The sequence below is a fragment of the Dermacentor variabilis genome, chromosome 4, assembly GCF_050947875.1.
Source record: "Dermacentor variabilis isolate Ectoservices chromosome 4, ASM5094787v1, whole genome shotgun sequence".
In the NCBI taxonomy this organism is placed as follows: Eukaryota; Metazoa; Arthropoda; class Arachnida; order Ixodida; family Ixodidae; genus Dermacentor; species Dermacentor variabilis.
Genome location: NC_134571.1, coordinates 74283884 through 74296579, shown reverse-complemented (window position 1 = coordinate 74296579; position 12696 = coordinate 74283884).

The window sequence follows — 12696 nt, the reverse complement described above, 5'->3', positions numbered from 1 at the left end:
GCTATGGGAACCATTGTTGCACCTTTACGGGTTCGCTGAAATTGAAACTGATGGGGAAAAAGAGTTTGTATGACATTGGTCTCGCTACCTAGACCTTATGTCACTCTGCAGCCATCACCTGTGACATGCCACTGTAGGAAGCTGGTGCGTTGTAGCAGGCATTTCTCACTTTTTCTGGCCGCAAGCAGTCCATTGTTTTCCAGTGGTAGTGAATGCTGACAGCCGAAAAATGTGCTCGGGCACAAAAGCGGTGCACAACGAAACAATGAGGTAGATTTGGCACCTCACCAACATTGAGATGTTATGTTGCCACAGAAAGTAGAAAAGTGACAAAAGCAGACTGCAAGGCATTGGCTCACAGGATCGTGCCAATGGTGACTGTGGCGGCATGACAATAGGCAGCTCCCCCGGGTGACAAGATTTAATGTGATGCATACTTTATTCTCAGTCACAAAATTTGTGTGTCACCGAGCCTGCAAAGGTGAAATAATTGTTCACACAGCTTGCACAAAACTCTTCAATTTTAGATTGCATCATCTGGCAAAACAATGTCGAGGGTGAGCCTTTCAATGGCTCAAATGCATAAGCCATGTAAGACTAAAAACTAACTGTTCATTACATACATAACTGTGCAAATATATAACCAGAAACAACAAATATTGACACTAAAATGGTAAGTGTGAGGCCACTAATTTATATTCCCTTAATTTTAAAAGTTTAGTACAGCTAAAGGAAACCACCCTTTGTATATATTATGACAGGGCATTTCCATAATGGCTGTCAAAGATTTCCAAGGAGAGTGCAGTAAGAATGAATCTATTTCTTCGTGATACATCACTAATGCCAGTGCATAACAGAAATTGGTGCCTCTTAACATTGTCCTGAAGACTGTCGTGAACCATTTTTATGAAACAACGTGTTAAAGGGGCCCTGAAAAACTTTTTGAACGTGCTAGTAAGAAAACGTTGCCGATCTGTACTGCGCGCTTTTAGTAGGCGATAATCCAAATGCGCTGCCGTTCCCTGCTACAGGCGGTGCGGTGTGGGCATTGTGTTTTGCTTCGGCAGCATCCGGCGTCGCCCACCAACTAGATTTCGTTTCGGTTTCCCGTCGCCCTCTTAAAACACCACGCAATAGGAAAACAACAGAATGGTGTTTATGGTGTGGATCTCCCTTCCCAAAGAGTGAGGAATGAAGTGTGTGCGATCATATCGTCAGCTTGTTTTGCATCTATAGTAGTGCCACCTGTAGACAATTCAGGGGTGTGCTTGGCATTTGCTTACAGCGCTCATGTATAAACCTGCAAGGACTGAAGCTCCCATTAGCTTAAGGCTAGAGAAAAAAGATGCTGCTGTCTACATTCAAGCCTCTCCAGATTATTAGAGAGATTTGCAACTGGTTTATAACCACTGCAGCATACAGGTACAGTCCATTTGCCGTCCATTATTGTATATACAGGGCACATTAAGCACCTGCCTCTTGCATCGCACATGTACAGTGATTTCATTGTGAAAGAACTTGTAGCCGATTCACCTCGAACTTGCATCTGCATTTTAGCCTTATCTACTCACTTCCAATTCAGTCATGTCAATGAACGCCAAGTCACAAAAGCTAGGTAGGAGTTCTGGTTTACAGAAACAAAAGCTTTGCTCAGGTAATTCAGAATTGCACAGTAGAATATATATATAAAAGTGAGACACAATCTCAGCCATAGGATTTACCATCTGCTGTTGAGCACCAAACGGGATAAGGTACCACGAGCCTTCTTGCCAGTTGTGATTCTAAAGTACCCAAGAGTTTTTGTGGTCAGTATTATTGGATGGCCTGGTTTGCCATAAGTCTGCATAATGAAAAATTCCTGCAATGAGTTGGGAGATGAAAAGTATCCGAAAAATCCATGGTTAATGAAAAATCTCCGTTTAGATGCAAGGATAATGTTGGCTTGCGCTGCCATGTTCTACACCGATCTACATTTGCATATGAACATTAATTAAAAATGCCATAATCTCGCATCACAGTTGCCAGGATGTTGCCTTCCCTAGCATTAACTCTGAAGAGGTCTCTCTTTGTAAAGGCAGATGCGGCTACAGTTTTCAATGACAAACAAATGTAGAATTTAACTACTTGGCCTACCATTATAGAGATTTGGCTTATTAGGTTTGAGTTCAACATTACGCAAGCAGTACAGAAGATGTGACAAAGCGAAGCTGATGACGCAGGCACTTTGCGGCAAAGGCACGTGCTAGTGTTTATTTTCAAAATTAAAGGCCCATGCTATTCCTTCAACCAAATGGCGACACTATATGTTTGCCTATCAAACAAAATGCATGTACAGTAAACCTTTGTTGTAATGAAGTCATTGGTACAGGAAACTAACTTTTTTAAAGGCGGATGAGTTAAAGGAGAGTAATAGCAAAGGAAGACTATGAAAAACCTTGTATAAAGTGCTTTTGTTATAATGAGGTTTTACTGTATATGATCAAATGCATATGGTAACACAATAATGGTAATTCTGATATTTAGTAAAGCAGAGACACTAGTTCTCATGACAGACAGTCTGTGATGCAGCCAAGTTTGTGCACTAATCTTGCTAAAAAGTCTTTCAATCGCATGATGGCTAACTTTAGAAAAGCAGGTGAATTTGTGGCATGAATATATGGTATGGTATTTATAGCATAAAGGTGTGAATTAATGCACACACTGTGAAACTGACAGAGAGCTTGTGTCAGTTCATTCACTGTTACAGATGGAAAGCAGCATTTGGTAATTATGGTGTGTTTCCTTTTAGCTACTGTGAATACACAAAGCCTTTACTATCACAGACAGCAGGACAGGCTGGCTAAGTAAAGGCCAGTGTAGTGGGGAAACAAGTAAGCACTCTGGAAGTCTGATGTAATGACTTTGATGACTTTGCTTTTGCAACTTCTAGAGCACAGAGAATACTTTACCATGCATCCCAAACTGGTGCAGCTTCCTGCTCATCGCATGCAGTACTTTTCCATGTTTTTGCTATTTTCTACTGTGCATATTTACAAAAAACCTGCGTTCGTCCTCGAATATCTACATCTTCCCGAAACCATGTCAATGTGCATGTTAACAGTGTATTGTAGCTTTCACTTTATAGAGCAGTGTTCATTGACCTCGACGTGAGCTGGGTGCTTCTTTATAGCCACAGCCAAAGTCTCGGCTCGTGATCAGCTTAATGAATTCATAAGCACGCTGCCAGCTTAAGACCTGTTTTCATTACCATCATTCCTCGTATCAAGTGTACAAATATGTGTTGTGCACTATTGTTTGTGATCAATGTGCAACATTTCACATGTGATTTAACCTGCTTTTGTGCGACCATGCAAACGTCTAAAGTGCACTGTTGGACTTGTCCCCAAGATGAAATCCTTGTGACAGTGTGATCATATGACAGCACACGATTTTCTACAGAAGTGTACTATTTCCATACATGTGAGCTGTTTGTATATCTGTATATATGCATCTTCAAGTTAATGGGTGCTCCATGTACTTTGCAAAACAGATGTTTAACTTACATTTGATGGAAAACATTGGCGTGCATTGTTTATTGAATGAAATGCAGTTGTGTCTTAGGGAACGATTTCAGCTATTACAAATAGCAAGCTGCCAATTCTTCATAGGAGTGCATGTGTTCATCTCATGTTTAAATACATATTTACAGTGTATAGCACAGACTACATTCAATTTCTAGAGGTTGCAATGGGCTTTGAGCTTGAGCAACTGTACATAACAAATCTGCCAAAGCTTTTGTAAATACAATTTGTACCAAATTAAATGTGTCTTTATGCATTTTTCCTCCAGATCTATCCCAGAGGCAGTGTTGAAGCCGCAATGCCTACAGCTGGACTATTGCACTTGCAAAATGTATAATGCAATCGCATAATGAAAATGGCCAGGCAGTATTCAAAATTAATATTTTAACCCTGTGCTTCTGCAGTAAAATATGAGCACGAAGAAAAAAGAAGCATAAAATCTTCTACACTTCAATTAAAGCACCGCACAAGCTTTATATGCTGCAACATGCAGCGTAAATTGTTTCTTGGGCTTGAAATTCTGAATTGATGTAACATGCTATTGCTCCCACTTGTCAAATTTCTTCATACATTGTAAACATATGTTGTTACATGTTATCTATTTGATGTAATACTTCTGCGGAAACTGACAAGGTGGAGGAAAGTAATTAAAGGGAAAATGAGACATTCACCCGTCTCATTTTCCCTTATGCTATCTATTCCTCCTTCCATGTGACACAATGGTTATTTATGAAAACGTTTTGCTAGCTTTCTTTAGTTGGAATGGTTATTTTCTCTTCTAGCTTTCGGGGATGTGGGTTCTCGGACATTGTGGTGGCCCTAAAGAAAGGAACCTAGATGACAAATAGCCAAGGATTAAGGTTCTCCTGGCCAGGCCAGCTCAGACAACTGGGAATTCTAAGCGTGCGCGCTGGAGCTAAGGCCATCCTGCAACATGGGTAGCAATTCTCCCAGCAGCCAGCGACGAATCCTACAAGCTTTAGTTATCATTTTCTTCTTGCTAGCGAGTAGCACGCACGCACGCGCGCGTGCACACACACACACACACACACACGCGCTATGGTATATCACTATGGATATATACTACAGGTATAGTAGTAGAGTTTATTTATTTATTTATTTGCGGGTACTGTTGGCCGATTGGGCCGTTAGAGGGATGGGGTACAAATATGGCACAAAATCCATCATTGCTTACATAAAGCAACAATGTATAGCTAATACATAGGATTACAAATCACGGTGTGCTATTATACATAACTATAATACAAAATCTGACATAACCGTCATGTTAAACATAAAGCAGCAACGTATATCCGAAAAATGAATCGCGATACTACATTCTACAACTTACATGATACACGTTACGTCACATACATCATAATATTATACATTTTATTTCAACATACTGTCAACCCTTTGACAGGGTTATTACAGGAGTGGGGTACAGAAAGAACAGTAATAATAGTAATTGTCAGGGTAGGTATGCTAAACAAGCACAAATAAGAATGAAAAAAAATAAACATACAACAGTAGGTATGAATGCGAGTATTGACAAGCATGCTAATAGAAAAAAAAAAAAACTAATCTTATAGAGAGTACAAATAAATGACATCAGGTTGATGAGTACGTATTAAGCGAGTTATGTAACATCTCAAGGAAATCATCAATTCTTTGCTGTTCGACTATAAGTCGGTCAATAGTATTCCATTCCCGAATGGATCTGGGGAGAAAGGAGTAATAGAATGTATTGTTGTTGCACGCATATTCTTGTAGTGTGAGATCATGTGTGTGACATAGTTGCCTTGTTTGTTTAGTTTCAACGTATGTTGTGTGGTCTATCTTAAAATAGTTGTGCAGTAGCATATATAAGAACTTCAGGCGGTGGATTTTAGCACGACTTTGGAGTGAGGGCAAACCTGCGCTGCGTAGCAATTCTGTCGGGGAATCGAGGCGTCGATAGCGGTTAAAAAGAACAATACTACATTCTACAACTTACTCGAGATATGTTAGATCATGAGGATTCACTTAGAAAATATTTTGTAACCTTGGTTTCAAAATGTTCTACAGTTTGAAAATCATATATAGCATCCGGTAAATCATTCCAGTCTTTTATGGTTCCAGGGAAAAAAGAGTATGCGTATTAGTTCACACGGGATTGAGAGACTAGAAAGTTTTTGCAGTGGTCACTTCGCAGGCTCTGGAATTCTCGCGAAATTAGGTACTGCGCTGCATCAAAGTTAAATAAATTTTGAGAAAGCAAAAACAAGAATTTTAGTCTGGCTATGCGACGGCATTCCGAGAGAGGGGGTAAATTTAGTTCTTGTAGCATCTCTGTTACAGAATCAGTACAAGACTACCTTGAAAGAATAAATCTAGCCACCCTTCTTTGCACCCACTAAATGTTTTGAATTAATCCTTTTTGGTAAGGGTCCCATATGATGCTTACATATTCCAATGTAGGTCTGACTATCTCTGTTACAGAATCAGTACGAGAGTACCTTGAAAGAATAAATCTAGCCACCCTTCTTTGCACCCACTAAATGTTTTGAATTAATCCTTTTTGGTAAGGTTCCCATATGATGCTTACATATTCCAATGTAGGCCTTACTATTGTTAAATGCGCTGTTAACTTTATGGCAGCTAGAGCGAGTTTTAACTTGCGACGTAAGAACCATAACTTCTTTCAGCGGTAGAGCAAATATTAGTGATATGTCGAGTCCAGTTGAGGTCTTCAGATATTGTTACTCCTAAGCACTTACATTTGTTAATGGTAGCTAGCACACTGGAACTTAGTTAATTGATAATCAAAATTTAGGACTTGCTTAACCTTGTTTGCAACACATAACAGTTTTTTCTTATATATTATATATAGTACAAAATCAGATAGACAAGGACAGGGCAGGCACAAATTGATTTTATTGCTAGAAACCTACACTGAATTAAGTAAAGTTCGGACACTGACATAAGTGCTTTCACCCCCCCCCCCCCTACAGAAAAGAAGTTTACTTTGGTGTAGGTTTCTTGCAATAAAATGAATTGTTGCCTGCCCTGTCCTTCTGATCCATTTTATTCTGCATTACTATTCTTAAGCTCTGTGTCGCAGAGAACCCTGTGGTGAAGTCTTCCGATTCGTTCGGGAGCAAAAGTTTCCGCGTATATATACGTTTTTGCAGGTTTCCATTTGTACTCCTGTAGATCACGAGCATGTATCCGCAACTGCTAAATTGCATGTATTACAAGTTCAGCGGCAAACGGGATGTCATATTCGTTTTTGCGGGTTTCCGTTTGCACTCCTGTAGATTACGAGCATGTATCTGCAACTGCTAAACTGCACGCATTGCAAATTCAGCGATAAACGGAACGTCAATAGGTTTCCCGCACGAAGTGTACAAACAAAGTCTAACTGATCGCAGGCAGAAGCTTACACTGTAACTTAAAGGAGGCGTTGTATAAGTGCTTTCCAACCCTGAAGCAAGGCCGCTTCCAAGGTCGCCTATTTTATGCTTGGCTCAGAACTATTGTTTGGCGGCCCGTCTCGCCACTGACAATTTGCTTTTGAGCGAAAATCTCTGTCAATGCACTCTCCTCACATCCGACGCCTCAGCCTTGCGCGGTGCATCAGTACCAGTTACGTCTCGTTCAGAAAGGCTTCTTCGATGCATGAGACAGGCAGCCGAGATCGTGAACTGTTTGGTGTACCTCCCTCCATACGCGACTAGTGAATTCGCGGTAAGCGCTGAAAGCTTTTTCATTTTCCAATTTTCTTTTTTTTTCCACAATACTTTTTAGTGCTGTTCAATTCCACCGAATATATATAGTGTATCTAGCCACGTTCATGGCTGCTTGTGTATGGCAGACTCCGAAACCACAATGTTAGAACCATTGAGTTAGAACAATGTTAGAACCATGCCGTGCCACCCGCCATGATCATCAAAACCATTCAGGCATGTTTTCATGCATTTGAGATATACTAAATGGACTTAATCTGACTCTACCAACATGCCTCACGCCGACTTTCTAATAAGAACCCCCCCCCCCCCAAAAAAAAAAAAGAATTTCAGCGCTAAAGATAGATCCCGAGCATGTATTTGCAACTGGGAATGGTCGTCAGTATGCCTGTAGGTTTTGGCTAGCCGAGTTCACAGCCGTCTGTGCACGTGCGATTCCGGAACAATGAGACCAGAGCTGTTTAGAAATCTTTCTATGTTGAGTTACCCATTGCGATCAGGAAAACACATCTATCGCGGATACATCACTAAGTTTTTAGGCACGTAGGGCCCTCTGGGCCGTGCTTGTCGGTGATAAGGTAGCCTCGCCGCCTATGGGATTATCTGACTGAGCTATGTGGAATGCTGGGTTGCCATAAGTCTGAAGTGCGAATCCTTCTATAAGTTTCTTTTTTTTTTAATTTGACGATGGTGAGCTTGAAATTCACCTCCTCCAGTGCACTACATCTGCAGGCTTGGAGTGATGCCCGACACTGGCGAAAGATGCCGAGAGTGAGTGGGGCTATACTAATCCAGGTACAACCAAATTAGGAAGGCCCACTAAGCTTCAACATAGACACTCCCTCACTAGAACAGGAATTGACCTTCCTGGTTCAGTATTCGTCCACCCCCTCCCTTACGATTCCTACAATTAACCCATGGCCCTCAGTCCCCAGCATCTGACCAAGGTGGTGGTCAGACCTGCAATGCAGCAGAAGGTGCTAAGAAACTCTGGACCCGGACAGGCCGTCAATAGAAACTGACCCTGGCAACCTTTAACAGCCGAACTCTGTCGAGTGAGGCTAGCTTAGCAGGACTCTTTGAGGAACTATCAGATATTGTTTGGGATATCATTGGCCTTCGCGAGATTAGAACTGGTGAGGCTTATGCAGTGCTGACTAACGGCCATGTCCTCTGCTATAGAGGTCTCCCAGATAAGAAGCAATACGGGGTGGGATTCCTAATCCATAAGGACAAAGCGGGCAACATTGACGAATTCTACAGCAGATATGAGAGGGTAGCAGTAGTCGTAATCAAACTTAATAAGAGGTATAGATAAAAGGTAGTACAAGTGTATGCCCCAACATCCAGTCACGATGATGAGGAAGTAGATCGGTTTTATGAAGATGTTGAATTAGCGATGAGAAAAGTGTAAACTCAGTATACAGTAGTAATGGGCGATTTCAATGCATAAGTGGGGAAAAAGCTGGCTGGTGAACAAGCAATTGGCAAATACGGCATCAATTCTAGGAACGCTAGAGGAGACATACTGATTGAATTCGCAGGAAGGAATAAGCTTTGAATAATGAACACCTTTTTCAGGAAGCGTCGCAACAGAAAGTGGACCTGGAAAAGCTGCAATGGTGAAAACAAGAAATGAAAGTGACTTCATACTTTCTGCTGATCCCAGCATAGTGCAGGATGTAGAAGTGATAGGTGGGGTAAAGTGCAGTGATCATAGGCTAGTGAGGGCTAGAATTCACCTCAAATTGGATGAGAGAAAAATTGGTCAAGAAGAAACAGGTCAACCTAAAGGCAGTAAGGGTAAGAGCAAACAAATTCAGGCTGGTACTTGCTAACAAATATGCAGCCTTGGAACAGAGTTGATGATGACATAGAGCTAATGAAGGAAACCGTAACTAGGCTCGCTTCAGAGGCAGCAATTGAAGTGGGAGGCAAGGCACCAAGGCAACCAGTAGGCAAGCTCTCGCAAGTAACAAAGGACCTAATAAAGAAATGACAAAGAATGAAAGTGTCCATCTGAAGAGATAAGATAAAATTAGCAGAACTGTCAAAACTGATCAACAAGGCGAAAATAAGAGATATTCGAAACTATAACGTGAGAAAGACTGAAGAAGCCGTAAAAAATGGATGCAGCCTGAAATCAGTGAGAAAGAAACTTGGCATAAGAGAAACCAAGTTTTTTGCACTGAAAGATAAGCAGGGTAATATCATCAGCAATCTCGAGGATATAGTAAAAGAAGCGGAAGAATTCTATACTGACCTGTACAATACCTAGAGGAGTCAGGATACTTCCATTAGAAACAGTAATGAACAGGATACAGAAACTCCTCCTATAACTAGCGATGAGGTCAGAAGGGCCTAGCAAGACATGAAACGAGGAAGAGTGGCAGGAGAAGATGGAATACAAGTTGATTTGATCAAAGATGGAGGAGACATAATGCTTGGAAAACTGGCGGCTCTTTATATGAAGTGTCTATCGATTGCAAGGGTCCCAGAAAACTGGAAGAATGGAAACATCATACTAATCCACAAAAAGAGAGACGTTAAATAATTGGAACATTATAGGCCCATTAGCTTACTCCCAGTACTATATAAAATATTTACCAAAATAATCTCCAATAGAATAAAGGCAACACTGTACTTTAGTCAACCAAGGGAACAGGCTGGCTTCAGGAAGGGATACTCTACAATAAATCACATCCATGTCATTAATCAGGTTATCGAGAAATTCGCATAGTACAATAAGCCTCTCTATATGGCTTTCATAGATTATGAAAAGGCATCTGATTCAGTAGAGATACCAGCAGTCATAGAGGCATTATGTAATCAAGGAGTACAGAACGCTTGCATAAATACCTTGGAAAATATCTACAGAGGTTCTACAGCTACGTTAATTCTACACAAGAAAAGCAGGAAGATTCCTATAAAGAAAGGAGTCAGACAAGGAGGACACAATCTCTCCAATGCTATTCACTGTGTGCTTGGGATAAGTATTCAAGCTATTAAACTGGGAACGCTTGGAAGTAAGGATTGACGGCCAATATCTCGGCAACCTTCGGTTTGCCGATGACATTGTTCTATTCAGCGACAATGCAGACGAGTTACAACAAACGATTAAGTACCTCACCAGAGAGAGTGTAATAGTGGGGTTGAAGATTGATATGCAGAAGACAAAGATAATGATGAATAGCCTGGCAAAGGAACACGAGTTCAGGATTGCCAGTCAGCCTCTAGAGTCTGTGAAGGAGTACGTTTACACAGGCCAATTAATCACAGGAAACCCTGATCATGAGAAGGAAATTCAAAGAATAAAAATGGGTTGGATCGCATATGGCAGACATTGTCAGCTCCTGACTGGAAGCTTACCATTATCATTGAAAAGGAAGGAACTATGGTATTAGAGTTGCAACTGCATGGCTTGCAACATTACTATGCCAAAAGCTTAATACAGTGAAACCTTGATACCCGAAGGCAATGGTATGACTGCTTTGCAAATTGTTTCTTATTCCTGACAGGTGCGTTACAAACATGAAAAAAACGTTTTAAGTGCAGCAAAACCTTGTTAACACTACTTGGCGGGGAATCTGGATCAGGTATGCACTAAGGGATGTACTAATTAACTGACAATGGTAGATGAGAGGCTATAGATTTACCAGCCAGAAAAGAACTATGTCATAATCCTCACTAAAACACACACAACAAATCTGACTTGCAAGCAAGCAGCAAAAAAAAATCTGCTTTTCACTTGCAGCGATGACGGCATCTTCTAACTCGGCAAGGCCACGAGCCAGTTTCTCCATCTCAGTCTTCGCGAACACCCAGACTGTTAACGCACTCACCGCATCAATCGGAGACTGAAGGGCTATCACCCACTTCCACGTTGTCATAGTGGACGACATTATGTATGTACATATGTATATGTATGCATGCATGTATTAATGAGGTTTTACTGTATTCCTGTTAATGCCAGAAGCAGGACTTTCATGTACTGTATATGTGGACAAAGTGACGATCTCATGTTTGACATGATAAAAACATTTGCATTAACAGAAAGATGGATATGCAAAATCTTGTGGTAGGTTGCCATGTCTGCACTGCATCCTGGATCTTCGTCATTCTGAGGCATTCAAAATGTGGATCATGGTTGCTTTTTGTCTTTTGTGATAATGGAAACGGCTTATGTCAAATTGTATATTTTCTCAAAAGCTGGTGGCAAAAATATAACTAAATTACTTTCATACACTTCTGCAGACATCTGGCTTCGTATATGGTATAAATATTTTATGTAATCATTTCAAAATTAACTTTGAAAAGAAATGAAGCCAATGTACATTATATACGAGGTCTCGGAAGGTTATAACAAATTACCAGATATGACAAAAGTAAATCTAAATTGTTTTTCACTGATATCGGCACTAACAATATATGCTTATAATGAATACCAGATATAACGAAGGCCTTTTCATGTTTTATGCAACCTCACAATAACAAAATGTTCGACTGTAAATGGACAACAAAGGCTCCACCAGTGTTCTGAACATGCCATCTCTTGTGAACATTGAGGGACAAACATTAAGATGTCACAGGAATTAGTACAGGGTTTAATATCCCAAAGCAACTCGCGGTCTATGAGGGGCTGTAGGAGGGGCTAAGGATTGATTGTGAGCCCCCTGGAGTACTGTAGTACGCATCCAAAACATGGTAAACAAGCATTTTTATCGTTTGCTTCCATCAGAATGTGGCTGTGGCAACTGGAGCCTTCATCCCATGCTCAGCAGTTCTGAAATATTTGTGCTGGAGATTTGAAAATCCACCCACTTGTGGAGCATTACAAGCAGATTTCAAATGTCATAAGTTTGTGTAGCCACTACAGTACCCGAGTTATGTCCTACACAATGGCAAAATAGAGTGATTTTGTGGGCACCTTATAGTGTAATAAATTTTCATAAAAAGCTTTGTGCTGTAGCGCATTTAGCTCTTTGTAGACCACCAAGTGCAGACATCTATTCAAACAGTATCTACAATTACTGCAACTATGAAAAAAAATTGGGGCACTTCAACTAATTTTTTTCCACAATCACATGAAAATAACCTTGTACATTTATAATTGTATCATACTAACAAAATTTGGCATATATATTCTTGAAGATACGTGCAGTGCTGATACCTGCTTGAAATTGGAATATTTCCAAGCAGTAGTTGCCAAAGTACAAGGTAATATTTCAGGAAATTTAGAAAAATTAGTTGAAATGCCCTCTTTTTGCAGTTTAATTTGCTTTTGTGAAGGTTTTTAATGTGCCTGGATTTTTACCCCTCTAAAGTGCTTTATAATATTCTTTTGCATTTTGAAGAAACTAAATAGAAGATTACAAAAGGTCAATTCTTATGAGTTCTTTCAGTAATTG